At 38.8% G+C, this 23,237-nt stretch overlaps 21 non-coding genes across 21 annotated transcripts; all 21 read right to left on the bottom strand.

Annotated features, from left to right (window-relative positions):
- Positions 1 to 330: 330 nt before the first annotated feature.
- On the bottom strand, positions 331 to 402 carry TRNAE-CUC (transfer RNA glutamic acid (anticodon CUC)). Its single transcript has one exon. It is a non-coding gene; the product is annotated as a tRNA-Glu (tRNA).
- An 867-nt stretch (positions 403 to 1,269) lies between these two features.
- On the bottom strand, positions 1,270 to 1,341 carry TRNAE-CUC (transfer RNA glutamic acid (anticodon CUC)). Its single transcript has one exon. It is a non-coding gene; the product is annotated as a tRNA-Glu (tRNA).
- A 1,311-nt stretch (positions 1,342 to 2,652) lies between these two features.
- On the bottom strand, positions 2,653 to 2,724 carry TRNAE-CUC (transfer RNA glutamic acid (anticodon CUC)). The gene has a single exon. It is a non-coding gene; the product is annotated as a tRNA-Glu (tRNA).
- An 882-nt stretch (positions 2,725 to 3,606) lies between these two features.
- On the bottom strand, positions 3,607 to 3,678 carry TRNAE-CUC (transfer RNA glutamic acid (anticodon CUC)). The gene has a single exon. It is a non-coding gene; the product is annotated as a tRNA-Glu (tRNA).
- Positions 3,679 to 4,544: 866 nt separating this feature from the next.
- On the bottom strand, positions 4,545 to 4,616 carry TRNAE-CUC (transfer RNA glutamic acid (anticodon CUC)). Its single transcript has one exon. It is a non-coding gene; the product is annotated as a tRNA-Glu (tRNA).
- A 1,311-nt stretch (positions 4,617 to 5,927) lies between these two features.
- Positions 5,928 to 5,999, bottom strand: TRNAE-CUC (transfer RNA glutamic acid (anticodon CUC)). Its single transcript has one exon. It is a non-coding gene; the product is annotated as a tRNA-Glu (tRNA).
- An 882-nt stretch (positions 6,000 to 6,881) lies between these two features.
- On the bottom strand, positions 6,882 to 6,953 carry TRNAE-CUC (transfer RNA glutamic acid (anticodon CUC)). Its single transcript has one exon. It is a non-coding gene; the product is annotated as a tRNA-Glu (tRNA).
- An 865-nt stretch (positions 6,954 to 7,818) lies between these two features.
- On the bottom strand, positions 7,819 to 7,890 carry TRNAE-CUC (transfer RNA glutamic acid (anticodon CUC)). Its single transcript has one exon. It is a non-coding gene; the product is annotated as a tRNA-Glu (tRNA).
- A 1,311-nt stretch (positions 7,891 to 9,201) lies between these two features.
- Positions 9,202 to 9,273, bottom strand: TRNAE-CUC (transfer RNA glutamic acid (anticodon CUC)). The gene has a single exon. It is a non-coding gene; the product is annotated as a tRNA-Glu (tRNA).
- An 882-nt stretch (positions 9,274 to 10,155) lies between these two features.
- On the bottom strand, positions 10,156 to 10,227 carry TRNAE-CUC (transfer RNA glutamic acid (anticodon CUC)). The gene has a single exon. It is a non-coding gene; the product is annotated as a tRNA-Glu (tRNA).
- An 866-nt stretch (positions 10,228 to 11,093) lies between these two features.
- Positions 11,094 to 11,165, bottom strand: TRNAE-CUC (transfer RNA glutamic acid (anticodon CUC)). The gene has a single exon. It is a non-coding gene; the product is annotated as a tRNA-Glu (tRNA).
- A 1,310-nt stretch (positions 11,166 to 12,475) lies between these two features.
- TRNAE-CUC (transfer RNA glutamic acid (anticodon CUC)) lies at positions 12,476 to 12,547 on the bottom strand. The gene has a single exon. It is a non-coding gene; the product is annotated as a tRNA-Glu (tRNA).
- Positions 12,548 to 13,429: 882 nt separating this feature from the next.
- On the bottom strand, positions 13,430 to 13,501 carry TRNAE-CUC (transfer RNA glutamic acid (anticodon CUC)). The gene has a single exon. It is a non-coding gene; the product is annotated as a tRNA-Glu (tRNA).
- An 882-nt stretch (positions 13,502 to 14,383) lies between these two features.
- On the bottom strand, positions 14,384 to 14,455 carry TRNAE-CUC (transfer RNA glutamic acid (anticodon CUC)). Its single transcript has one exon. It is a non-coding gene; the product is annotated as a tRNA-Glu (tRNA).
- An 852-nt stretch (positions 14,456 to 15,307) lies between these two features.
- Positions 15,308 to 15,379, bottom strand: TRNAE-CUC (transfer RNA glutamic acid (anticodon CUC)). Its single transcript has one exon. It is a non-coding gene; the product is annotated as a tRNA-Glu (tRNA).
- Positions 15,380 to 16,690: 1,311 nt separating this feature from the next.
- TRNAE-CUC (transfer RNA glutamic acid (anticodon CUC)) lies at positions 16,691 to 16,762 on the bottom strand. The gene has a single exon. It is a non-coding gene; the product is annotated as a tRNA-Glu (tRNA).
- Positions 16,763 to 17,628: 866 nt separating this feature from the next.
- TRNAE-CUC (transfer RNA glutamic acid (anticodon CUC)) lies at positions 17,629 to 17,700 on the bottom strand. The gene has a single exon. It is a non-coding gene; the product is annotated as a tRNA-Glu (tRNA).
- Positions 17,701 to 19,011: 1,311 nt separating this feature from the next.
- Positions 19,012 to 19,083, bottom strand: TRNAE-CUC (transfer RNA glutamic acid (anticodon CUC)). The gene has a single exon. It is a non-coding gene; the product is annotated as a tRNA-Glu (tRNA).
- Positions 19,084 to 19,965: 882 nt separating this feature from the next.
- Positions 19,966 to 20,037, bottom strand: TRNAE-CUC (transfer RNA glutamic acid (anticodon CUC)). Its single transcript has one exon. It is a non-coding gene; the product is annotated as a tRNA-Glu (tRNA).
- An 866-nt stretch (positions 20,038 to 20,903) lies between these two features.
- TRNAE-CUC (transfer RNA glutamic acid (anticodon CUC)) lies at positions 20,904 to 20,975 on the bottom strand. The gene has a single exon. It is a non-coding gene; the product is annotated as a tRNA-Glu (tRNA).
- Positions 20,976 to 22,286: 1,311 nt separating this feature from the next.
- Positions 22,287 to 22,358, bottom strand: TRNAE-CUC (transfer RNA glutamic acid (anticodon CUC)). Its single transcript has one exon. It is a non-coding gene; the product is annotated as a tRNA-Glu (tRNA).
- Between the last annotated feature and the right edge of the window lie 879 nt (positions 22,359 to 23,237).

The following is a 23,237-nucleotide window of genomic DNA, read 5'->3' as shown; positions in this document are numbered from 1 at the left end:
CCACAGAGTTGCAGAAAACATATAGGGTTTTAAAAAAAAAAAAAAAAGAGTGTTGCCTTCACTAAAAAGCTGTTTTTCATTTTAGTAGTTGAATCCTGCCTCATTTGAGCTGGAGTTAACAGGTCAATTCAATATACTGAAGATTGTAAGTTTTTTCCTCAGACGGTATGTAGTTTACTCATTATCTTTCGCAGGAGAGCCTAGAAACTTTACCATTCAGTTCCAATATTCTATGGATAAGTAAGGAAATTTTAGGTCAAATGACAGGCCACAATGGCCAACCAATGGCGTCGGCCTTTGAATGTCGAAACAAGCACAGAAAAATTTGCATTCCCATACCGGGAGTCGAACCCGGGCCGCCTGGGTGAGAACCAGGAATCCTAACCGCTAGACCATATGGGAAATGTTGTGCTGTGTAGTCGATGATGTGGAAAAAAAGAACTTTATTTCTTTGAGTAAGCAACTTCTGCATGTTTGCAACAGAAGCTTTCCTTGTTAGCACAATAGGTGGCGCGTCAATCTCAAACTCTTAAGGTCATGATTGTGATCCTCACATGTGGCACTTTTCTTTGGAGATTTTGTCTCCATCTTGTCTAGAGAGCCACATTTGTTTCCACTGAGTACCAAAAATCAACAATAATATATCGAGGGGTTTGAGTCTCTTGACACCAAGAATTTGGAAGTCGAAGGTAAGAATGATTTCCGATATGAGCTCAAATGGCTTTTTGTGCAACAGAATGGAATGAATAGCTAAAAGCTCTTGTGGTAAGCATTTTTCGCTGCAAAGAGCAATTTTAATCTAAACTAACTTTGTCTGCAAGGTATGTGTCGACCTTTGAATGCAGGAACTATTGCAGAAAAAAGTGGCAGTCCCCTATCAGGAATTGAACCAGTAAACTAAGAAAACTGCTTGCTAATTAATATGGGATATTCCACAGAGTTGCAGAAAACATATAGGGTTTTAAAAAAAAAAAAAAAAAAAAAAAAAAAAAAAAAAGAGTGTTGCCTTCACTAAAAAGCTGTTTTTCATTTTAGTAGTTGAATCCTGCCTCATTTGAGCTGGAGTTAACAGGTCAATTCAATATACTGAAGATTGTAAGTTTTTTCCTCAGACGGTATGTAGTTTACTCATTATCTTTCGCAGGAGAGCCGAGAAACTTTACCATTCAGTTCCAATATTCTATGGATAAGTAAGGAAATTTTAGGTCAAATGACAGGCCACAATGGCGACGGCCTTTGAATGTCGAAACAAGCACAGAAAAATTTGCATTCCCATACCGGGAGTCGAACCCGGGCCACCTGGGTGAGAACCAGGAATCCTAACCGCTAGACCATATGGGAAATGTTGTGCTGTGTAGTCGATGATGTGGAAAAAAAGAACTTTATTTCTTTGAGTAAGCAACTTCTGCACGTTTGCAACAGAAGCTTTCCTTGTTAGCACAATAGGTGGCGTGTCAATCTCAAACTCTTAGGGTATGTGCGCACGTTGCTTTTTACCTGCTTTTTACCTGCTTTTTTGCTGCTTTTTCTTCTGCGCTGTTTAATGCCAAAATGGATGTGTTCTTCTATTCAAGCAAAGTCTACGGGAATTTGGGTTTCTTGTTCACACTATGTTGTTCAAAATGCTGCCTTTTTGTGGCAGAACTTTGGTCAAAAACTCAGCTTTGCAGTGCAAAACCCAAATGGCAAAAACAATTGACATGTTGCTTCTTTGAAAAGCTGAGTTTTTGACCAAAGTTCTGCCTCAAAAAGGCAGCATTTTGAACAACATAGTGTGAACAAGAAACCCAAATTCCCATAGACTTTGCTTGAATAGAAGAACACATCCATTTTGGCATTAAACAGCGCAGAAGAAAAAGCAGCAAAAAAGCAGGTAAAAAGCAGGTAAAAAGCAACGTGCGCACATACCCTTAAGGTCATGATTGTGATCCTCACATGTGGCACTTTTCTTTGGAGATTTTGTCTCCATCTTGTCTAGAGAGCCACATTTGTTTCCACTGAGTACCAAAAATCAACAATAATATATCGAGGGGTTTGAGTCTCTTGACACCAAGAATTTGGAAGTCGAAGGTAAGAATGATTTCCGATATGAGCTCAAATGGCTTTTTGTGCAACAGAATGGAATGAATAGCTAAAAGCTCTTGTGGTCAGCATTTTTCGCTGCAAAGAGCAATTTTAATCTAAACTAACTTTGTCTGCAAGGTATGTGTCGACCTTTGAATGCAGGAACTATTGCAGAAAAAAGTGGCAGTCCCCTATCAGGAATTGAACCAGTAAACTAAGAAAACTGCTTGCTAATTAATATGGGATATTCCACAGAGTTGCAGAAAACATATAGGGTTTTAAAAAAAAAAAAAAAAAAAAAAAAAGAGTGTTGCCTTCACTAAAAAGCTGTTTTTCATTTTAGTAGTTGAATCCTGCCTCATTTGAGCTGGAGTTAACAGGTCAATTCAATATACTGAAGATTGTAAGTTTTTTCCTCAGACAGTACGTAGTTTATTCATTATCTTTGGCAGGAGAGCCTAGAAACTTTACCATTCAGTTCCAATATTCTATGGATAAGTAAGGAAATTTTAGGTCAAATGACAGGCCACAATGGCCAAACAATTGCGTCGGCCTTTGAATGTCGAAACAAGCACAGAAAAATTTGCATTCCCATACCGGGAGTCGAACCCGGGCCGCCTGGGTGAGAACCAGGAATCCTAACCGCTAGACCATATGGGAAATGTTGTGCTGTGTAGTCGATGATGTGGAAAAAAAGAACTTTATTTCTTTGAGTAAGCAACTTCTGCACGTTTGCAACAAAAGCTTTCCTTGTTAGCACAATAGGTGGCGCGTCAATCTCAAACTCTTAAGGTCATGATTGTGATCCTCACATGTGGCCCTTTTCTTTGGAGATTTTGTCTCCATTTTGTCTCCATTTTGTCTCCATCTTGTCTAGAGAGCCACATTTGTTTCCACTGAGTACCAAAAATCAACAATAATATGTTGAGGGGTTTGAGTCTCTTGACACCAAGTATTTGGAAGTTGAAGGTAAGAATGATTTCCGATATGAGCTCAAATGGCTTTTCGTGCAAAAGAATGGAATGAATGGCTAAAAGCTCTTGTGGTCAGCATTTTTCGCTGCAAAGAGCAATTTTAATCTAAACTAACTTTGTCTGCAAGGTATGTGTCGACCTTTGAATGCAGGAACTATTGCAGAAAAAAGTGGCACTCCCCTATCAGGAATTGAACCAGTAAACTAAGAAAACTGCTTGCTAATTAATATGGGATATTCCACAGAGTTGCAGAAAACATATAGGGTTTTAAAAAAAAAAAAAAAAGAGTGTTGCCTTCACTAAAAAGCTGTTTTTCATTTTAGTAGTTGAATCCTGCCTCATTTGAGCTGGAGTTAACAGGTCAATTCAATATACTGAAGATTGTAAGTTTTTTCCTCAGACGGTATGTAGTTTACTCATTATCTTTCGCAGGAGAGCCTAGAAACTTTACCATTCAGTTCCAATATTCTATGGATAAGTAAGGAAATTTTAGGTCAAATGACAGGCCACAATGGCCAACCAATGGCGTCGGCCTTTGAATGTCGAAACAAGCACAGAAAAATTTGCATTCCCATACCGGGAGTCGAACCCGGGCCGCCTGGGTGAGAACCAGGAATCCTAACCGCTAGACCATATGGGAAATGTTGTGCTGTGTAGTCGATGATGTGGAAAAAAAGAACTTTATTTCTTTGAGTAAGCAACTTCTGCATGTTTGCAACAGAAGCTTTCCTTGTTAGCACAATAGGTGGCGCGTCAATCTCAAACTCTTAAGGTCATGATTGTGATCCTCACATGTGGCACTTTTCTTTGGAGATTTTGTCTCCATCTTGTCTAGAGAGCCACATTTGTTTCCACTGAGTACCAAAAATCAACAATAATATATCGAGGGGTTTGAGTCTCTTGACACCAAGAATTTGGAAGTCGAAGGTAAGAATGATTTCCGATATGAGCTCAAATGGCTTTTTGTGCAACAGAATGGAATGAATAGCTAAAAGCTCTTGTGGTAAGCATTTTTCGCTGCAAAGAGCAATTTTAATCTAAACTAACTTTGTCTGCAAGGTATGTGTCGACCTTTGAATGCAGGAACTATTGCAGAAAAAAGTGGCAGTCCCCTATCAGGAATTGAACCAGTAAACTAAGAAAACTGCTTGCTAATTAATATGGGATATTCCACAGAGTTGCAGAAAACATATAGGGTTTTAAAAAAAAAAAAAAAAAAAAAAAAAAAAAAAAAGAGTGTTGCCTTCACTAAAAAGCTGTTTTTCATTTTAGTAGTTGAATCCTGCCTCATTTGAGCTGGAGTTAACAGGTCAATTCAATATACTGAAGATTGTAAGTTTTTTCCTCAGACGGTATGTAGTTTACTCATTATCTTTCGCAGGAGAGCCGAGAAACTTTACCATTCAGTTCCAATATTCTATGGATAAGTAAGGAAATTTTAGGTCAAATGACAGGCCACAATGGCGACGGCCTTTGAATGTCGAAACAAGCACAGAAAAATTTGCATTCCCATACCGGGAGTCGAACCCGGGCCACCTGGGTGAGAACCAGGAATCCTAACCGCTAGACCATATGGGAAATGTTGTGCTGTGTAGTCGATGATGTGGAAAAAAAGAACTTTATTTCTTTGAGTAAGCAACTTCTGCACGTTTGCAACAGAAGCTTTCCTTGTTAGCACAATAGGTGGCGTGTCAATCTCAAACTCTTAGGGTATGTGCGCACGTTGCTTTTTACCTGCTTTTTACCTGCTTTTTTGCTGCTTTTTCTTCTGCGCTGTTTAATGCCAACATGGATGTGTTCTTCTATTCAAGCAAAGTCTATGGGAATTTGGGTTTCTTGTTCACACTATGTTGTTCAAAATGCTGCCTTTTTGTGGCAGAACTTTGGTCAAAAACTCAGCTTTGCAGTGCAAAACCCAAATGGCAAAAACAATTGACATGTTGCTTCTTTGAAAAGCTGAGTTTTTGACCAAAGTTCTGCCTCAAAAAGGCAGCATTTTGAACAACATAGTGTGAACAAGAAACCCAAATTCCCATAGACTTTGCTTGAATAGAAGAACACATCCATTTTGGCATTAAACAGCGCAGAAGAAAAAGCAGCAAAAAAGCAGGTAAAAAGCAGGTAAAAAGCAACGTGCGCACATACCCTTAAGGTCATGATTGTGATCCTCACATGTGGCACTTTTCTTTGGAGATTTTGTCTCCATCTTGTCTAGAGAGCCACATTTGTTTCCACTGAGTACCAAAAATCAACAATAATATATCGAGGGGTTTGAGTCTCTTGACACCAAGAATTTGGAAGTCGAAGGTAAGAATGATTTCCGATATGAGCTCAAATGGCTTTTTGTGCAACAGAATGGAATGAATAGCTAAAAGCTCTTGTGGTCAGCATTTTTCGCTGCAAAGAGCAATTTTAATCTAAACTAACTTTGTCTGCAAGGTATGTGTCGACCTTTGAATGCAGGAACTATTGCAGAAAAAAGTGGCAGTCCCCTATCAGGAATTGAACCAGTAAACTAAGAAAACTGCTTGCTAATTAATATGGGATATTCCACAGAGTTGCAGAAAACATATAGGGTTTTAAAAAAAAAAAAAAAAAAAAAAAAAGAGTGTTGCCTTCACTAAAAAGCTGTTTTTCATTTTAGTAGTTGAATCCTGCCTCATTTGAGCTGGAGTTAACAGGTCAATTCAATATACTGAAGATTGTAAGTTTTTTCCTCAGACAGTACGTAGTTTATTCATTATCTTTGGCAGGAGAGCCTAGAAACTTTACCATTCAGTTCCAATATTCTATGGATAAGTAAGGAAATTTTAGGTCAAATGACAGGCCACAATGGCCAAACAATTGCGTCGGCCTTTGAATGTCGAAACAAGCACAGAAAAATTTGCATTCCCATACCGGGAGTCGAACCCGGGCCGCCTGGGTGAGAACCAGGAATCCTAACCGCTAGACCATATGGGAAATGTTGTGCTGTGTAGTCGATGATGTGGAAAAAAAGAACTTTATTTCTTTGAGTAAGCAACTTCTGCACGTTTGCAACAGAAGCTTTCCTTGTTAGCACAATAGGTGGCGCGTCAATCTCAAACTCTTAAGGTCATGATTGTGATCCTCACATGTGGCCCTTTTCTTTGGAGATTTTGTCTCCATTTTGTCTCCATTTTGTCTCCATCTTGTCTAGAGAGCCACATTTGTTTCCACTGAGTACCAAAAATCAACAATAATATGTTGAGGGGTTTGAGTCTCTTGACACCAAGTATTTGGAAGTTGAAGGTAAGAATGATTTCCGATATGAGCTCAAATGGCTTTTCGTGCAAAAGAATGGAATGAATGGCTAAAAGCTCTTGTGGTCAGCATTTTTCGCTGCAAAGAGCAATTTTAATCTAAACTAACTTTGTCTGCAAGGTATGTGTCGACCTTTGAATGCAGGAACTATTGCAGAAAAAAGTGGCACTCCCCTATCAGGAATTGAACCAGTAAACTAAGAAAACTGCTTGCTAATTAATATGGGATATTCCACAGAGTTGCAGAAAACATATAGGGTTTTAAAAAAAAAAAAAAAAGAGTGTTGCCTTCACTAAAAAGCTGTTTTTCATTTTAGTAGTTGAATCCTGCCTCATTTGAGCTGGAGTTAACAGGTCAATTCAATATACTGAAGATTGTAAGTTTTTTCCTCAGACGGTATGTAGTTTACTCATTATCTTTCGCAGGAGAGCCTAGAAACTTTACCATTCAGTTCCAATATTCTTTGGATAAGTAAGGAAATTTTAGGTCAAATGACAGGCCACAATGGCCAACCAATGGCGTCGGCCTTTGAATGTCGAAACAAGCACAGAAAAATTTGCATTCCCATACCGGGAGTCGAACCCGGGCCGCCTGGGTGAGAACCAGGAATCCTAACCGCTAGACCATATGGGAAATGTTGTGCTGTGTAGTCGATGATGTGGAAAAAAAGAACTTTATTTCTTTGAGTAAGCAACTTCTGCATGTTTGCAACAGAAGCTTTCCTTGTTAGCACAATAGGTGGCGCGTCAATCTCAAACTCTTAAGGTCATGATTGTGATCCTCACATGTGGCACTTTTCTTTGGAGATTTTGTCTCCATCTTGTCTAGAGAGCCACATTTGTTTCCACTGAGTACCAAAAATCAACAATAATATATCGAGGGGTTTGAGTCTCTTGACACCAAGAATTTGGAAGTCGAAGGTAAGAATGATTTCCGATATGAGCTCAAATGGCTTTTTGTGCAACAGAATGGAATGAATAGCTAAAAGCTCTTGTGGTAAGCATTTTTCGCTGCAAAGAGCAATTTTAATCTAAACTAACTTTGTCTGCAAGGTATGTGTCGACCTTTGAATGCAGGAACTATTGCAGAAAAAAGTGGCAGTCCCCTATCAGGAATTGAACCAGTAAACTAAGAAAACTGCTTGCTAATTAATATGGGATATTCCACAGAGTTGCAGAAAACATATAGGGTTTTAAAAAAAAAAAAAAAAAAAAAAAAAAAAAAAAGAGTGTTGCCTTCACTAAAAAGCTGTTTTTCATTTTAGTAGTTGAATCCTGCCTCATTTGAGCTGGAGTTAACAGGTCAATTCAATATACTGAAGATTGTAAGTTTTTTCCTCAGACGGTATGTAGTTTACTCATTATCTTTCGCAGGAGAGCCGAGAAACTTTACCATTCAGTTCCAATATTCTATGGATAAGTAAGGAAATTTTAGGTCAAATGACAGGCCACAATGGCGACGGCCTTTGAATGTCGAAACAAGCACAGAAAAATTTGCATTCCCATACCGGGAGTCGAACCCGGGCCACCTGGGTGAGAACCAGGAATCCTAACCGCTAGACCATATGGGAAATGTTGTGCTGTGTAGTCGATGATGTGGAAAAAAAGAACTTTATTTCTTTGAGTAAGCAACTTCTGCACGTTTGCAACAGAAGCTTTCCTTGTTAGCACAATAGGTGGCGTGTCAATCTCAAACTCTTAGGGTATGTGCGCACGTTGCTTTTTACCTGCTTTTTACCTGCTTTTTTGCTGCTTTTTCTTCTGCGCTGTTTAATGCCAAAATGGATGTGTTCTTCTATTCAAGCAAAGTCTATGGGAATTTGGGTTTCTTGTTCACACTATGTTGTTCAAAATGCTGCCTTTTTGTGGCAGAACTTTGGTCAAAAACTCAGCTTTGCAGTGCAAAACCCAAATGGCAAAAACAATTGACATGTTGCTTCTTTGAAAAGCTGAGTTTTTGACCAAAGTTCTGCCTCAAAAAGGCAGCATTTTGAACAACATAGTGTGAACAAGAAACCCAAATTCCCATAGACTTTGCTTGAATAGAAGAACACATCCATTTTGGCATTAAACAGCGCAGAAGAAAAAGCAGCAAAAAAGCAGGTAAAAAGCAGGTAAAAAGCAACGTGCGCACATACCCTTAAGGTCATGATTGTGATCCTCACATGTGGCACTTTTCTTTGGAGATTTTGTCTCCATCTTGTCTAGAGAGCCACATTTGTTTCCACTGAGTACCAAAAATCAACAATAATATATCGAGGGGTTTGAGTCTCTTGACACCAAGAATTTGGAAGTCGAAGGTAAGAATGATTTCCGATATGAGCTCAAATGGCTTTTTGTGCAACAGAATGGAATGAATAGCTAAAAGCTCTTGTGGTCAGCATTTTTCGCTGCAAAGAGCAATTTTAATCTAAACTAACTTTGTCTGCAAGGTATGTGTCGACCTTTGAATGCAGGAACTATTGCAGAAAAAAGTGGCAGTCCCCTATCAGGAATTGAACCAGTAAACTAAGAAAACTGCTTGCTAATTAATATGGGATATTCCACAGAGTTGCAGAAAACATATAGGGTTTTAAAAAAAAAAAAAAAAAAAAAAAAAGAGTGTTGCCTTCACTAAAAAGCTGTTTTTCATTTTAGTAGTTGAATCCTGCCTCATTTGAGCTGGAGTTAACAGGTCAATTCAATATACTGAAGATTGTAAGTTTTTTCCTCAGACAGTACGTAGTTTATTCATTATCTTTGGCAGGAGAGCCTAGAAACTTTACCATTCAGTTCCAATATTCTATGGATAAGTAAGGAAATTTTAGGTCAAATGACAGGCCACAATGGCCAAACAATTGCGTCGGCCTTTGAATGTCGAAACAAGCACAGAAAAATTTGCATTCCCATACCGGGAGTCGAACCCGGGCCACCTGGGTGAGAACCAGGAATCCTAACCGCTAGACCATATGGGAAATGTTGTGCTGTGTAGTCGATGATGTGGAAAAAAAGAACTTTATTTCTTTGAGTAAGCAACTTCTGCACGTTTGCAACAGAAGCTTTCCTTGTTAGCACAATAGGTGGCGCGTCAATCTCAAACTCTTAAGGTCATGATTGTGATCCTCACATGTGGCCCTTTTCTTTGGAGATTTTGTCTCCATTTTGTCTCCATTTTGTCTCCATCTTGTCTAGAGAGCCACATTTGTTTCCACTGAGTACCAAAAATCAACAATAATATGTTGAGGGGTTTGAGTCTCTTGACACCAAGTATTTGGAAGTTGAAGGTAAGAATGATTTCCGATATGAGCTCAAATGGCTTTTCGTGCAAAAGAATGGAATGAATGGCTAAAAGCTCTTGTGGTCAGCATTTTTCGCTGCAAAGAGCAATTTTAATCTAAACTAACTTTGTCTGCAAGGTATGTGTCGACCTTTGAATGCAGGAACTATTGCAGAAAAAAGTGGCACTCCCCTATCAGGAATTGAACCAGTAAACTAAGAAAACTGCTTGCTAATTAATATGGGATATTCCACAGAGTTGCAGAAAACATATAGGGTTTTAAAAAAAAAAAAAAAAGAGTGTTGCCTTCACTAAAAAGCTGTTTTTCATTTTAGTAGTTGAATCCTGCCTCATTTGAGCTGGAGTTAACAGGTCAATTCAATATACTGAAGATTGTAAGTTTTTTCCTCAGACGGTATGTAGTTTACTCATTATCTTTCGCAGGAGAGCCTAGAAACTTTACCATTCAGTTCCAATATTCTATGGATAAGTAAGGAAATTTTAGGTCAAATGACAGGCCACAATGGCCAACCAATGGCGTCGGCCTTTGAATGTCGAAACAAGCACAGAAAAATTTGCATTCCCATACCGGGAGTCGAACCCGGGCCGCCTGGGTGAGAACCAGGAATCCTAACCGCTAGACCATATGGGAAATGTTGTGCTGTGTAGTCGATGATGTGGAAAAAAAGAACTTTATTTCTTTGAGTAAGCAACTTCTGCATGTTTGCAACAGAAGCTTTCCTTGTTAGCACAATAGGTGGCGCGTCAATCTCAAACTCTTAAGGTCATGATTGTGATCCTCACATGTGGCACTTTTCTTTGGAGATTTTGTCTCCATCTTGTCTAGAGAGCCACATTTGTTTCCACTGAGTACCAAAAATCAACAATAATATATCGAGGGGTTTGAGTCTCTTGACACCAAGAATTTGGAAGTCGAAGGTAAGAATGATTTCCGATATGAGCTCAAATGGCTTTTTGTGCAACAGAATGGAATGAATAGCTAAAAGCTCTTGTGGTAAGCATTTTTCGCTGCAAAGAGCAATTTTAATCTAAACTAACTTTGTCTGCAAGGTATGTGTCGACCTTTGAATGCAGGAACTATTGCAGAAAAAAGTGGCAGTCCCCTATCAGGAATTGAACCAGTAAACTAAGAAAACTGCTTGCTAATTAATATGGGATATTCCACAGAGTTGCAGAAAACATATAGGGTTTTAAAAAAAAAAAAAAAAAAAAAAAAAAAAAAAAAGAGTGTTGCCTTCACTAAAAAGCTGTTTTTCATTTTAGTAGTTGAATCCTGCCTCATTTGAGCTGGAGTTAACAGGTCAATTCAATATACTGAAGATTGTAAGTTTTTTCCTCAGACGGTATGTAGTTTACTCATTATCTTTCGCAGGAGAGCCGAGAAACTTTACCATTCAGTTCCAATATTCTATGGATAAGTAAGGAAATTTTAGGTCAAATGACAGGCCACAATGGCGACGGCCTTTGAATGTCGAAACAAGCACAGAAAAATTTGCATTCCCATACCGGGAGTCGAACCCGGGCCACCTGGGTGAGAACCAGGAATCCTAACCGCTAGACCATATGGGAAATGTTGTGCTGTGTAGTCGATGATGTGGAAAAAAAGAACTTTATTTCTTTGAGTAAGCAACTTCTGCACGTTTGCAACAGAAGCTTTCCTTGTTAGCACAATAGGTGGCGTGTCAATCTCAAACTCTTAGGGTATGTGCGCACGTTGCTTTTTACCTGCTTTTTACCTGCTTTTTTGCTGCTTTTTCTTCTGCGCTGTTTAATGCCAAAATGGATGTGTTCTTCTATTCAAGCAAAGTCTATGGGAATTTGGGTTTCTTGTTCACACTATGTTGTTCAAAATGCTGCCTTTTTGTGGCAGAACTTTGGTCAAAAACTCAGCTTTGCAGTGCAAAACCCAAATGGCAAAAACAATTGACATGTTGCTTCTTTGAAAAGCTGAGTTTTTGACCAAAGTTCTGCCTCAAAAAGGCAGCATTTTGAACAACATAGTGTGAACAAGAAACCCAAATTCCCATAGACTTTGCTTGAATAGAAGAACACATCCATTTTGGCATTAAACAGCGCAGAAGAAAAAGCAGCAAAAAAGCAGGTAAAAAGCAGGTAAAAAGCAACGTGCGCACATACCCTTAAGGTCATGATTGTGATCCTCACATGTGGCACTTTTCTTTGGAGATTTTGTCTCCATCTTGTCTAGAGAGCCACATTTGTTTCCACTGAGTACCAAAAATCAACAATAATATATCGAGGGGTTTGAGTCTCTTGACACCAAGAATTTGGAAGTCGAGGGTAAGAATGATTTCCGATATGAGCTCAAATGGCTTTTTGTGCAACAGAATGGAATGAATAGCTAAAAGCTCTTGTGGTCAGCATTTTTCGCTGCAAAGAGCAATTTTAATCTAAACTAACTTTGTCTGCAAGGTATGTGTCGACCTTTGAATGCAGGAACTATTGCAGAAAAAAGTGGCACTCCCCTATCAGGAATTGAACCAGTAAACTAAGAAAACTGCTTGCTAATTAATATGGGATATTCCACAGAGTTGCAGAAAACATATAGGGTTTTAAAAAAAAAAAAAAAAAAAAAAAAGAGTGTTGCCTTCACTAAAAAGCTGTTTTTCATTTTAGTAGTTGAATCCTGCCTCATTTGAGCTGGAGTTAACAGGTCAATTCAATATACTGAAGATTGTAAGTTTTTTCCTCAGACAGTACGTAGTTTATTCATTATCTTTGGCAGGAGAGCCTAGAAACTTTACCATTCAGTTCCAATATTCTATGGATAAGTAAGGAAATTTTAGGTCAAATGACAGGCCACAATGGCCAAACAATTGCGTCGGCCTTTGAATGTCGAAACAAGCACAGAAAAATTTGCATTCCCATACCGGGAGTCGAACCCGGGCCGCCTGGGTGAGAACCAGGAATCCTAACCGCTAGACCATATGGGAAATGTTGTGCTGTGTAGTCGATGATGTGGAAAAAAAGAACTTTATTTCTTTGAGTAAGCAACTTCTGCACGTTTGCAACAGAAGCTTTCCTTGTTAGCACAATAGGTGGCGCGTCAATCTCAAACTCTTAAGGTCATGATTGTGATCCTCACATGTGGCCCTTTTCTTTGGAGATTTTGTCTCCATTTTGTCTCCATTTTGTCTCCATCTTGTCTAGAGAGCCACATTTGTTTCCACTGAGTACCAAAAATCAACAATAATATGTTGAGGGGTTTGAGTCTCTTGACACCAAGTATTTGGAAGTTGAAGGTAAGAATGATTTCCGATATGAGCTCAAATGGCTTTTCGTGCAAAAGAATGGAATGAATGGCTAAAAGCTCTTGTGGTCAGCATTTTTCGCTGCAAAGAGCAATTTTAATCTAAACTAACTTTGTCTGCAAGGTATGTGTCGACCTTTGAATGCAGGAACTATTGCAGAAAAAAGTGGCACTCCCCTATCAGGAATTGAACCAGTAAACTAAGAAAACTGCTTGCTAATTAATATGGGATATTCCACAGAGTTGCAGAAAACATATAGGGTTTTAAAAAAAAAAAAAAAAGAGTGTTGCCTTCACTAAAAAGCTGTTTTTCATTTTAGTAGTTGAATCCTGCCTCATTTGAGCTGGAGTTAACAGGTCAATTCAATATACTGAAGATTGTAAGTTTTTTCCTCAGACGGTATGTAGTTTACTCATTATCTTTCGCAGGAGAGCCTAGAAACTTTACCATTCAGTTCCAATATTCTATGGATAAGTAAGGAAATTTTAGGTCAAATGACAGGCCACAATGGCCAACCAATGGCGTCGGCCTTTGAATGTCGAAACAAGCACAGAAAAATTTGCATTCCCATACCGGGAGTCGAACCCGGGCCGCCTGGGTGAGAACCAGGAATCCTAACCGCTAGACCATATGGGAAATGTTGTGCTGTGTAGTCGATGATGTGGAAAAAAAGAACTTTATTTCTTTGAGTAAGCAACTTCTGCATGTTTGCAACAGAAACTTTCCTTGTTAGCACAATAGGTGGCGCGTCAATCTCAAACTCTTAAGGTCATGATTGTGATCCTCACATGTGGCCCTTTTCTTTGGAGATTTTGTCTCCATTTTGTCTCCATTTTGTCTCCATCTTGTCTAGAGAGCCACATTTGTTTCCACTGAGTACCAAAAATCAACAATAATATGTTGAGGGGTTTGAGTCTCTTGACACCAAGTATTTGGAAGTTGAAGGTAAGAATGATTTCCGATATGAGCTCAAATGGCTTTTCGTGCAAAAGAATGGAATGAATGGCTAAAAGCTCTTGTGGTCAGCATTTTTCGCTGCAAAGAGCAATTTTAATCTAAACTAACTTTGTCTGCAAGGTATGTGTCGACCTTTGAATGCAGGAACTATTGCAGAAAAAAGTGGCAGTCCCCTATCAGGAATTGAACCAGTAAACTAAGAAAACTGCTTGCTAATTAATATGGGATATTCCACAGAGTTGCAGAAAACATATAGGGTTTTAAAAAAAAAAAAAAAAGAGTGTTGCCTTCACTAAAAAGCTGTTTTTCATTTTAGTAGTTGAATCCTGCCTCATTTGAGCTGGAGTTAACAGGTCAATTCAATATACTGAAGATTGTAAGTTTTTTCCTCAGACGGTATGTAGTTTACTCATTATCTTTCGCAGGAGAGCCTAGAAACTTTACCATTCAGTTCCAATATTCTATGGATAAGTAAGGAAATTTTAGGTCAAATGACAGGCCACAATGGCCAACCAATGGCGTCGGCCTTTGAATGTCGAAACAAGCACAGAAAAATTTGCATTCCCATACCGGGAGTCGAACCCGGGCCGCCTGGGTGAGAACCAGGAATCCTAACCGCTAGACCATATGGGAAATGTTGTGCTGTGTAGTCGATGATGTGGAAAAAAAGAACTTTATTTCTTTGAGTAAGCAACTTCTGCATGTTTGCAACAGAAGCTTTCCTTGTTAGCACAATAGGTGGCGCGTCAATCTCAAACTCTTAAGGTCATGATTGTGATCCTCACATGTGGCACTTTTCTTTGGAGATTTTGTCTCCATCTTGTCTAGAGAGCCACATTTGTTTCCACTGAGTACCAAAAATCAACAATAATATATCGAGGGGTTTGAGTCTCTTGACACCAAGAATTTGGAAGTCGAAGGTAAGAATGATTTCCGATATGAGCTCAAATGGCTTTTTGTGCAACAGAATGGAATGAATAGCTAAAAGCTCTTGTGGTAAGCATTTTTCGCTGCAAAGAGCAATTTTAATCTAAACTAACTTTGTCTGCAAGGTATGTGTCGACCTTTGAATGCAGGAACTATTGCAGAAAAAAGTGGCAGTCCCCTATCAGGAATTGAACCAGTAAACTAAGAAAACTGCTTGCTAATTAATATGGGATATTCCACAGAGTTGCAGAAAACATATAGGGTTTTAAAAAAAAAAAAAAAAAAAGAGTGTTGCCTTCACTAAAAAGCTGTTTTTCATTTTAGTAGTTGAATCCTGCCTCATTTGAGCTGGAGTTAACAGGTCAATTCAATATACTGAAGATTGTAAGTTTTTTCCTCAGACGGTATGTAGTTTACTCATTATCTTTCGCAGGAGAGCCGAGAAACTTTACCATTCAGTTCCAATATTCTATGGATAAGTAAGGAAATTTTAGGTCAAATGACAGGCCACAATGGCGACGGCCTTTGAATGTCGAAACAAGCACAGAAAAATTTGCATTCCCATACCGGGAGTCGAACCCGGGCCACCTGGGTGAGAACCAGGAATCCTAACCGCTAGACCATATGGGAAATGTTGTGCTGTGTAGTCGATGATGTGGAAAAAAAGAACTTTATTTCTTTGAGTAAGCAACTTCTGCACGTTTGCAACAGAAGCTTTCCTTGTTAGCACAATAGGTGGCGTGTCAATCTCAAACTCTTAGGGTATGTGCGCACGTTGCTTTTTACCTGCTTTTTACCTGCTTTTTTGCTGCTTTTTCTTCTGCGCTGTTTAATGCCAAAATGGATGTGTTCTTCTATTCAAGCAAAGTCTATGGGAATTTGGGTTTCTTGTTCACACTATGTTGTTCAAAATGCTGCCTTTTTGTGGCAGAACTTTGGTCAAAAACTCAGCTTTGCAGTGCAAAACCCAAATGGCAAAAACAATTGACATGTTGCTTCTTTGAAAAGCTGAGTTTTTGACCAAAGTTCTGCCTCAAAAAGGCAGCATTTTGAACAACATAGTGTGAACAAGAAACCCAAATTCCCATAGACTTTGCTTGAATAGAAGAACACATCCATTTTGGCATTAAACAGCGCAGAAGAAAAAGCAGCAAAAAAGCAGGTAAAAAGCAGGTAAAAAGCAACGTGCGCACATACCCTTAAGGTCATGATTGTGATCCTCACATGTGGCACTTTTCTTTGGAGATTTTGTCTCCATCTTGTCTAGAGAGCCACATTTGTTTCCACTGAGTACCAAAAATCAACAATAATATATCGAGGGGTTTGAGTCTCTTGACACCAAGAATTTGGAAGTCGAAGGTAAGAATGATTTCCGATATGAGCTCAAATGGCTTTTTGTGCAACAGAATGGAATGAATAGCTAAAAGCTCTTGTGGTCAGCATTTTTCGCTGCAAAGAGCAATTTTAATCTAAACTAACTTTGTCTGCAAGGTATGTGTCGACCTTTGAATGCAGGAACTATTGCAGAAAAAAGTGGCAGTCCCCTATCAGGAATTGAACCAGTAAACTAAGAAAACTGCTTGCTAATTAATATGGGATATTCCACAGAGTTGCAGAAAACATATAGGGTTTTAAAAAAAAAAAAAAAAAAAAAAAAAGAGTGTTGCCTTCACTAAAAAGCTGTTTTTCATTTTAGTAGTTGAATCCTGCCTCATTTGAGCTGGAGTTAACAGGTCAATTCAATATACTGAAGATTGTAAGTTTTTTCCTCAGACGGTATGTAGTTTACTCATTATCTTTCGCAGGAGAGCCTAGAAACTTTACCATTCAGTTCCAATATTCTTTGGATAAGTAAGGAAATTTTAGGTCAAATGACAGGCCACAATGGCCAACCAATGGCGTCGGCCTTTGAATGTCGAAACAAGCACAGAAAAATTTGCATTCCCATACCGGGAGTCGAACCCGGGCCGCCTGGGTGAGAACCAGGAATCCTAACCGCTAGACCATATGGGAAATGTTGTGCTGTGTAGTCGATGATGTGGAAAAAAAGAACTTTATTTCTTTGAGTAAGCAACTTCTGCATGTTTGCAACAGAAGCTTTCCTTGTTAGCACAATAGGTGGCGCGTCAATCTCAAACTCTTAAGGTCATGATTGTGATCCTCACATGTGGCACTTTTCTTTGGAGATTTTGTCTCCATCTTGTCTAGAGAGCCACATTTGTTTCCACTGAGTACCAAAAATCAACAATAATATATCGAGGGGTTTGAGTCTCTTGACACCAAGAATTTGGAAGTCGAAGGTAAGAATGATTTCCGATATGAGCTCAAATGGCTTTTTGTGCAACAGAATGGAATGAATAGCTAAAAGCTCTTGTGGTAAGCATTTTTCGCTGCAAAGAGCAATTTTAATCTAAACTAACTTTGTCTGCAAGGTATGTGTCGACCTTTGAATGCAGGAACTATTGCAGAAAAAAGTGGCAGTCCCCTATCAGGAATTGAACCAGTAAACTAAGAAAACTGCTTGCTAATTAATATGGGATATTCCACAGAGTTGCAGAAAACATATAGGGTTTTAAAAAAAAAAAAAAAAAAAAAAAAAAAAAAAAAGAGTGTTGCCTTCACTAAAAAGCTGTTTTTCATTTTAGTAGTTGAATCCTGCCTCATTTGAGCTGGAGTTAACAGGTCAATTCAATATACTGAAGATTGTAAGTTTTTTCCTCAGACGGTATGTAGTTTACTCATTATCTTTCGCAGGAGAGCCGAGAAACTTTACCATTCAGTTCCAATATTCTATGGATAAGTAAGGAAATTTTAGGTCAAATGACAGGCCACAATGGCGACGGCCTTTGAATGTCGAAACAAGCACAGAAAAATTTGCATTCCCATACCGGGAGTCGAACCCGGGCCACCTGGGTGAGAACCAGGAATCCTAACCGCTAGACCATATGGGAAATGTTGTGCTGTGTAGTCGATGATGTGGAAAAAAAGAACTTTATTTCTTTGAGTAAGCAACTTCTGCACGTTTGCAACAGAAGCTTTCCTTGTTAGCACAATAGGTGGCGTGTCAATCTCAAACTCTTAGGGTATGTGCGCACGTTGCTTTTTACCTGCTTTTTACCTGCTTTTTTGCTGCTTTTTCTTCTGCGCTGTTTAATGCCAAAATGGATGTGTTCTTCTATTCAAGCAAAGTCTATGGGAATTTGGGTTTCTTGTTCACACTATGTTGTTCAAAATGCTGCCTTTTTGTGGCAGAACTTTGGTCAAAAACTCAGCTTTGCAGTGCAAAACCCAAATGGCAAAAACAATTGACATGTTGCTTCTTTGAAAAGCTGAGTTTTTGACCAAAGTTCTGCCTCAAAAAGGCAGCATTTTGAACAACATAGTGTGAACAAGAAACCCAAATTCCCATAGACTTTGCTTGAATAGAAGAACACATCCATTTTGGCATTAAACAGCGCAGAAGAAAAAGCAGCAAAAAAGCAGGTAAAAAGCAGGTAAAAAGCAACGTGCGCACATACCCTTAAGGTCATGATTGTGATCCTCACATGTGGCACTTTTCTTTGGAGATTTTGTCTCCATCTTGTCTAGAGAGCCACATTTGTTTCCACTGAGTACCAAAAATCAACAATAATATATCGAGGGGTTTGAGTCTCTTGACACCAAGAATTTGGAAGTCGAAGGTAAGAATGATTTCCGATATGAGCTCAAATGGCTTTTTGTGCAACAGAATGGAATGAATAGCTAAAAGCTCTTGTGGTCAGCATTTTTCGCTGCAAAGAGCAATTTTAATCTAAACTAACTTTGTCTGCAAGGTATGTGTCGACCTTTGAATGCAGGAACTATTGCAGAAAAAAGTGGCAGTCCCCTATCAGGAATTGAACCAGTAAACTAAGAAAACTGCTTGCTAATTAATATGGGATATTCCACAGAGTTGCAGAAAACATATAGGGTTTTAAAAAAAAAAAAAAAAAAAAAAAAAGAGTGTTGCCTTCACTAAAAAGCTGTTTTTCATTTTAGTAGTTGAATCCTGCCTCATTTGAGCTGGAGTTAACAGGTCAATTCAATATACTGAAGATTGTAAGTTTTTTCCTCAGACAGTACGTAGTTTATTCATTATCTTTGGCAGGAGAGCCTAGAAACTTTACCATTCAGTTCCAATATTCTATGGATAAGTAAGGAAATTTTAGGTCAAATGACAGGCCACAATGGCCAAACAATTGCGTCGGCCTTTGAATGTCGAAACAAGCACAGAAAAATTTGCATTCCCATACCGGGAGTCGAACCCGGGCCACCTGGGTGAGAACCAGGAATCCTAACCGCTAGACCATATGGGAAATGTTGTGCTGTGTAGTCGATGATGTGGAAAAAAAGAACTTTATTTCTTTGAGTAAGCAACTTCTGCACGTTTGCAACAGAAGCTTTCCTTGTTAGCACAATAGGTGGCGCGTCAATCTCAAACTCTTAAGGTCATGATTGTGATCCTCACATGTGGCCCTTTTCTTTGGAGATTTTGTCTCCATTTTGTCTCCATTTTGTCTCCATCTTGTCTAGAGAGCCACATTTGTTTCCACTGAGTACCAAAAATCAACAATAATATGTTGAGGGGTTTGAGTCTCTTGACACCAAGTATTTGGAAGTTGAAGGTAAGAATGATTTCCGATATGAGCTCAAATGGCTTTTCGTGCAAAAGAATGGAATGAATGGCTAAAAGCTCTTGTGGTCAGCATTTTTCGCTGCAAAGAGCAATTTTAATCTAAACTAACTTTGTCTGCAAGGTATGTGTCGACCTTTGAATGCAGGAACTATTGCAGAAAAAAGTGGCACTCCCCTATCAGGAATTGAACCAGTAAACTAAGAAAACTGCTTGCTAATTAATATGGGATATTCCACAGAGTTGCAGAAAACATATAGGGTTTTAAAAAAAAAAAAAAAAGAGTGTTGCCTTCACTAAAAAGCTGTTTTTCATTTTAGTAGTTGAATCCTGCCTCATTTGAGCTGGAGTTAACAGGTCAATTCAATATACTGAAGATTGTAAGTTTTTTCCTCAGACGGTATGTAGTTTACTCATTATCTTTCGCAGGAGAGCCTAGAAACTTTACCATTCAGTTCCAATATTCTATGGATAAGTAAGGAAATTTTAGGTCAAATGACAGGCCACAATGGCCAACCAATGGCGTCGGCCTTTGAATGTCGAAACAAGCACAGAAAAATTTGCATTCCCATACCGGGAGTCGAACCCGGGCCGCCTGGGTGAGAACCAGGAATCCTAACCGCTAGACCATATGGGAAATGTTGTGCTGTGTAGTCGATGATGTGGAAAAAAAGAACTTTATTTCTTTGAGTAAGCAACTTCTGCATGTTTGCAACAGAAGCTTTCCTTGTTAGCACAATAGGTGGCGCGTCAATCTCAAACTCTTAAGGTCATGATTGTGATCCTCACATGTGGCACTTTTCTTTGGAGATTTTGTCTCCATCTTGTCTAGAGAGCCACATTTGTTTCCACTGAGTACCAAAAATCAACAATAATATATCGAGGGGTTTGAGTCTCTTGACACCAAGAATTTGGAAGTCGAAGGTAAGAATGATTTCCGATATGAGCTCAAATGGCTTTTTGTGCAACAGAATGGAATGAATAGCTAAAAGCTCTTGTGGTAAGCATTTTTCGCTGCAAAGAGCAATTTTAATCTAAACTAACTTTGTCTGCAAGGTATGTGTCGACCTTTGAATGCAGGAACTATTGCAGAAAAAAGTGGCAGTCCCCTATCAGGAATTGAACCAGTAAACTAAGAAAACTGCTTGCTAATTAATATGGGATATTCCACAGAGTTGCAGAAAACATATAGGGTTTTAAAAAAAAAAAAAAAAAAAAAAAAAAAAAAAAAGAGTGTTGCCTTCACTAAAAAGCTGTTTTTCATTTTAGTAGTTGAATCCTGCCTCATTTGAGCTGGAGTTAACAGGTCAATTCAATATACTGAAGATTGTAAGTTTTTTCCTCAGACGGTATGTAGTTTACTCATTATCTTTCGCAGGAGAGCCGAGAAACTTTACCATTCAGTTCCAATATTCTATGGATAAGTAAGGAAATTTTAGGTCAAATGACAGGCCACAATGGCGACGGCCTTTGAATGTCGAAACAAGCACAGAAAAATTTGCATTCCCATACCGGGAGTCGAACCCGGGCCACCTGGGTGAGAACCAGGAATCCTAACCGCTAGACCATATGGGAAATGTTGTGCTGTGTAGTCGATGATGTGGAAAAAAAGAACTTTATTTCTTTGAGTAAGCAACTTCTGCACGTTTGCAACAGAAGCTTTCCTTGTTAGCACAATAGGTGGCGTGTCAATCTCAAACTCTTAGGGTATGTGCGCACGTTGCTTTTTACCTGCTTTTTACCTGCTTTTTTGCTGCTTTTTCTTCTGCGCTGTTTAATGCCAAAATGGATGTGTTCTTCTATTCAAGCAAAGTCTATGGGAATTTGGGTTTCTTGTTCACACTATGTTGTTCAAAATGCTGCCTTTTTGTGGCAGAACTTTGGTCAAAAACTCAGCTTTGCAGTGCAAAACCCAAATGGCAAAAACAATTGACATGTTGCTTCTTTGAAAAGCTGAGTTTTTGACCAAAGTTCTGCCTCAAAAAGGCAGCATTTTGAACAACATAGTGTGAACAAGAAACCCAAATTCCCATAGACTTTGCTTGAATAGAAGAACACATCCATTTTGGCATTAAACAGCGCAGAAGAAAAAGCAGCAAAAAAGCAGGTAAAAAGCAGGTAAAAAGCAACGTGCGCACATACCCTTAAGGTCATGATTGTGATCCTCACATGTGGCACTTTTCTTTGGAGATTTTGTCTCCATCTTGTCTAGAGAGCCACATTTGTTTCCACTGAGTACCAAAAATCAACAATAATATATCGAGGGGTTTGAGTCTCTTGACACCAAGAATTTGGAAGTCGAAGGTAAGAATGATTTCCGATATGAGCTCAAATGGCTTTTTGTGCAACAGAATGGAATGAATAGCTAAAAGCTCTTGTGGTCAGCATTTTTCGCTGCAAAGAGCAATTTTAATCTAAACTAACTTTGTCTGCAAGGTATGTGTCGACCTTTGAATGCAGGAACTATTGCAGAAAAAAGTGGCACTCCCCTATCAGGAATTGAACCAGTAAACTAAGAAAACTGCTTGCTAATTAATATGGGATATTCCACAGAGTTGCAGAAAACATATAGGGTTTTAAAAAAAAAAAAAAAAAAAAAAAAAGAGTGTTGCCTTCACTAAAAAGCTGTTTTTCATTTTAGTAGTTGAATCCTGCCTCATTTGAGCTGGAGTTAACAGGTCAATTCAATATACTGAAGATTGTAAGTTTTTTCCTCAGACAGTACGTAGTTTATTCATTATCTTTGGCAGGAGAGCCTAGAAACTTTACCATTCAGTTCCAATATTCTATGGATAAGTAAGGAAATTTTAGGTCAAATGACAGGCCACAATGGCCAAACAATTGCGTCGGCCTTTGAATGTCGAAACAAGCACAGAAAAATTTGCATTCCCATACCGGGAGTCGAACCCGGGCCGCCTGGGTGAGAACCAGGAATCCTAACCGCTAGACCATATGGGAAATGTTGTGCTGTGTAGTCGATGATGTGGAAAAAAAGAACTTTATTTCTTTGAGTAAGCAACTTCTGCACGTTTGCAACAGAAGCTTTCCTTGTTAGCACAATAGGTGGCGCGTCAATCTCAAACTCTTAAGGTCATGATTGTGATCCTCACATGTGGCCCTTTTCTTTGGAGATTTTGTCTCCATTTTGTCTCCATTTTGTCTCCATCTTGTCTAGAGAGCCACATTTGTTTCCACTGAGTACCAAAAATCAACAATAATATGTTGAGGGGTTTGAGTCTCTTGACACCAAGTATTTGGAAGTTGAAGGTAAGAATGATTTCCGATATGAGCTCAAATGGCTTTTCGTGCAAAAGAATGGAATGAATGGCTAAAAGCTCTTGTGGTCAGCATTTTTCGCTGCAAAGAGCAATTTTAATCTAAACTAACTTTGTCTGCAAGGTATGTGTCGACCTTTGAATGCAGGAACTATTGCAGAAAAAAGTGGCACTCCCCTATCAGGAATTGAACCAGTAAACTAAGAAAACTGCTTGCTAATTAATATGGGATATTCCACAGAGTTGCAGAAAACATATAGGGTTTTAAAAAAAAAAAAAAAAGAGTGTTGCCTTCACTAAAAAGCTGTTTTTCATTTTAGTAGTTGAATCCTGCCTCATTTGAGCTGGAGTTAACAGGTCAATTCAATATACTGAAGATTGTAAGTTTTTTCCTCAGACGGTATGTAGTTTACTCATTATCTTTCGCAGGAGAGCCTAGAAACTTTACCATTCAGTTCCAATATTCTATGGATAAGTAAGGAAATTTTAGGTCAAATGACAGGCCACAATGGCCAACCAATGGCGTCGGCCTTTGAATGTCGAAACAAGCACAGAAAAATTT

The sequence above is a fragment of the Anomaloglossus baeobatrachus genome, chromosome 4 (assembly GCF_048569485.1).
Source record: "Anomaloglossus baeobatrachus isolate aAnoBae1 chromosome 4, aAnoBae1.hap1, whole genome shotgun sequence".
Lineage (NCBI taxonomy): Eukaryota > Metazoa > Chordata > Amphibia > Anura > Aromobatidae > Anomaloglossus > Anomaloglossus baeobatrachus.
Note: the sequence above shows the minus strand (reverse complement) of the source record. Positions and strands in the feature narration are given on the sequence as shown.